At 41.7% G+C, this 4,365-nt stretch overlaps 1 long non-coding RNA gene across 1 annotated transcript; it reads right to left on the reverse strand.

The window, feature by feature from the left end:
- Window positions 1-2,462: 2,462 nt before the first annotated feature.
- LOC117819240 lies at window positions 2,463-3,882 on the reverse strand. Its single transcript, XR_004632489.1, has 3 exons — window positions 3,752-3,882; window positions 2,758-2,820; window positions 2,463-2,541 (listed from the first exon to the last, which is right to left on the reverse strand). It is a non-coding gene; the product is annotated as an uncharacterized LOC117819240 (long non-coding RNA).
- Between the last annotated feature and the right edge of the window lie 483 nt (window positions 3,883-4,365).

Raw genomic sequence — 4,365 nt, forward strand, 5'->3', positions numbered from 1 at the left:
TACCCTTGTTATCCACGGTATGATTTAAAACAAGAAATACCAGCAATTTTTGTATGAGAGGGACTTCAAATGGAAAAGTGACATCAGACTTCTTCAGATAAATTTTTGTTTTGCCTTTGCCTCATGTCATGATTAAGTCCACAATGTGAGCTACAAAAGTAAAAATATGGAAATCTAGGTCATTTAAAACAACAACTTACTGTTAAACCGCACCGCCTTATCAGCATCACCTGGGATAGCATGTCAATGATGTGTTGGTGTGAGCTCACTGGCAAGCCTCAGCCCGCCAGGAGCTGATGGATCCTTTTTATAGTGCCAGAAATCAGACTCTTTATCATCACATGAGGAGGAGAGGAGAAACACAGGTGGAACTGTCACACACCTGCTCTGGCACTGATTTGATCCGTTTGCCTTGTTTAGTTCGGTTTGGAACGGTCTGATACTTCACATACGGCGGGGACAGGTGCATCACAGACAACATGGGTGACAAGCATCTGTGCACAGCTCATCTTTGCCCCGCTAACGACGCTTGGGTGACATTCAAAAATTCCTTCATGAAGTACATTAACATAATCTGCGCTTATGACTCATGAGCTGCTGATGTATCTCACAGACCCGCATAAGCTCCTGGTTCAGTTTGGATGTCAGTAATCAACAATGAAAGTCAGTCGAAAACGGTCTCTGTAACACACATGTAAGAAAAGCTGGTGATTAAGCACATTTTGCTGCAATTTGTTAACCACAAGACAGACAAATAGGAGGTAATAATTTAAAAACTCTCACCAAAATGCAAATTTGATACTTGATGCATGTTTATCTGTTTAGTGTAAAGCACTAAGACACAAGGCGAAGGATTTCCAGCTGCAACAGCGCACTTCAAAGAGGCCAGGATTGTTGTAATTAAAGCAGGCATAGGATTCATTATTATGCTCATAAATCTCCCCTTGATTTCCCCCTGCTCGACATAAACTGGCACAGTTGTTGCTCAGCTCCCTCGCTGGCAGTGCGTTACCAGCTCGCAGTTAAATGTTGAACGACGGTGTAAGATAAACGCCTTTTTACTCATCTGTTACTGTGAAGGTGGAAAGTAAAACAAGACAGGAATGCACTGTTGTAGATTTGGAGTTTTATCCTGTGGCCTTATCAGATTCTGAGACTTGAGTTAGTTTTCAGGGCTAAACTGGAAATGTTTGAGCCAAATGCAGGATAAGCAATTCTGTGATTTTCTCCTCAGCTGAAGTCTCATAAGAATCCTTTTCTTTTCTGTAATGTTAGTACAAATAAGTGTAATGCTGTTCAAACAGAAGTTTGAAGCCATAGCTCATGCTATATGATGTAAGGCAGACAGTATTGATGTTCCAAAGGAAACATTTGGTCAGCATTTATTCTGAGATTTATGTTCATCTGCTGCGTGCGTTCTTCATTTTGAACTCAGTGGCTTTGACTCCTCTCATCCTCGGGGCCTGATGGATTGTTGACCTTCATCAGTGACTTTCTGTCACTGCAGATGTCTTCAGCATCCACTCAATGCCAAACAACTTCCCTAAAGGGACACCGTATGCCGTCTTTGAGCGAGTGTAAGCACTGCGTAGCTTGACCGGGAAAGGCACAAATATTTGATGAGTCCCCCAGCTAGCACTGCATTAAAGATGCAGCAAAGTGTCTGACAAAAAGTTTGCAGTGGCTTAAGGAGCGGTTTAGTCTGAGTTGAATGTAATCAGAGATGTCCAAATCAAAATGCAGGAAGACTTATGCAAACAAGTCAAAAGTCAGCTCGGAAGGTTTAAGTGTTGGGTCATGTGCTGAGCAGGGCTTTCAAAGCACACACCCTGCACATACATACATTGTCAATGGGCTCACTCCTCACAGACAAATGGCAGCAAGCTGTTTCATACTTGTTGTTCAAGTGGTGTGAAAGGACATAAAGCAACGGGCCTAAGGCTGTCTACAATTGCCTACGCCATGAAATATAGGTCCCACTATCCCAGACCATTACTGTGCTTACTACATGTTCAGTAAAGGTTGATTAGTGAGGCATAAAATTGCAGCAGTCATGCAGTAAATCCAGCTGTCTTTATTGGCTTCCTGGTAGATATTTTACTAAAGGTCTTTAAAATCACACCACAGCTTCCAATAAGGCGCTGATTTTCTCTGAGGACCAGCGACTTGCCTCCATAGGTGACACGTTTAATTGCATAAACTGTATGTCAAAGCCTCAGTTTAATCCTGGCAGCTGTTTTGTGTCAGGTGTTAGTAAAAAGGAAAAATACATCCACAGCAAAAGACCGGATACAAATGCTGAACCTCTCTGTCTGTATCTAATAGCATATGAGCGGTGTTTATTTATCAGTAGTTTTAGGTTATATCAGGCAATTGCATGATGGCTAAACTGCTCACTGAGCCAAAGCCAAGATAATAAAGTGTGAAATAATTTAGACAAAGCATCCTAAAAGCCTTTTACGATGCTTTATTGGGGGAAAAGCAGCTTTATAAACAGGAGACGTCCAAGACAGAAGGTTGAGAATGAGGCAAAGTCCTTATCTGCAAACAGTGGGGGGAGGGAAAAGGAAGAAATTCACAACCTTATTCTCAACCTGCGCTGTATTTCATTTCACAAAATTATGCCCGACCATTTGCCTGCAGTTACATTCATTGAAAATCTATCCCTGCGTTAATGGAATTATAAGATGTAGTGTATGCCGTGGCACCTAATCAAATGGAATTGATTTAAGTTGCTTTCAGGCCCAGGGCACTCACAGCTAAAGGGCTCTGCTTGTCTCTTCTGTTTCTGTGATGGCTTCGGGGAACAGACTTGATGGACTGAGGGATAAGAGCAGACATGCATGTGGTTATCAAACAGTGCAAACAAGAGAAGTTTGTTAGCCATTTATTTTCAGTGATTTATAGTGTGCTGTTGGATTTGACTCTGCGTTTTGTACAAACTGTACGTGTGGATGCTGGGAGGGATTTAGAAAGAGTAAGCAGCTGTGATGGAAAGCATGGCTGAGGAATGACTACAAAAGGAAATTTGAAACGTGATGTGAGTATGTGTATAGTTCTTCTCTTTGTAAAACTCTACAAATAATAAGATGAAGCTACTTAAAAAAGATGAAGAGTTCAGATATATGACACTATACACCATAATGTGACATGATACAATACATTCAATTAAAAGGGACCTAATATACTGATACAATAAATATAAAGTAACAACATTGGATGTCCATGCTAAACCTTGGCAAAGTTCCTAAACATGAGATACACAGATGTTGGTGTAATCCCCTGATAGTTTCCCAGCTTCTCTGAACAGCTTGTTTTGAGAACTTTGCAAGTCTTGGCCAGAAAGTTGCTTGTAAGAGTTATTTTGGTCGTGAAGGAAAGTCACAGCAATTCTCTTTTCCAAAAGACAAAGGCACCAGAAAATGGTGGGAAGTTTTAATATTTTCAGGACAACAACTGCCATGATGTGCCATGATGTCACAGTTCGAACTCTCCACTTCACTGATGACTCCTTTGTAAACAAAGCCCAGTAAAACGCTGGATTTGTGTCTCAACTGTGAGTGAAACCTAGGGCTGTTCCATATATAAAAACCTTCCATGAGCTGTAAACAACATTATACTAGCAGGTAATGTCACAATAGCTAACGTTTAAAGCCTGATTTATACTTATGGGTAGCATACGCATAGGTACACGTAGGTCCGCATAGCTCCCTCACCTACGCAGAAACCTACTCACTTAACCGATGCATACCTCCTCCAAAATGTAACTATGCGTCGAATCGACATGGACCACAAGCCCTGTGATTGGTCCACTCGGCAGCCTTGTATTTTCTGCATTTGCAGCACTTATGGGTTTGCAGAACATCGTCCGCGTATTTCATCTTCTCTGGCGTCCCCTCTCTATTCTTCCCTGTAAACATGTTGCTGTATGATAAACAGCAACATTTTTCAGCTGTAAATTAACATAATATGTTCGGAATCGCTGTAAAAAAGTAAACAGAGAACGTAGTGGGGCCAGGAACAGGCGACCCGACAATCAGAGAGAGACAACACTGCCTTCAAGCGTTTCAGCGGAGTACTGCTGCGCGACATGGACACATCAACACACAAGTAGTGCTCATGTCTGCATAAACCGCTGCTGTGTAGGGTAAACGCAGAAGTATAAACCAGCCTTAATGAGGAGCTTGCATGGTTGCTAACGGCTGGCCTCAGACGTTTTCTGTTAATGCGTAACTTTCAGGTTATTTCATTATTTCATAGCTTAGTGTAAAATAACAACCACAAGCTGTGTCTGACTTTACATCACTAGAAAAGCAACCAAAACGAAGCGCTGGAATTGCTAGTCTTAGCAGTGAGTGTGATTTG

The sequence above is a fragment of the Notolabrus celidotus genome, chromosome 9 (assembly GCF_009762535.1).
Source record: "Notolabrus celidotus isolate fNotCel1 chromosome 9, fNotCel1.pri, whole genome shotgun sequence".
Taxonomy (NCBI): Eukaryota; Metazoa; Chordata; class Actinopteri; order Labriformes; family Labridae; genus Notolabrus; species Notolabrus celidotus.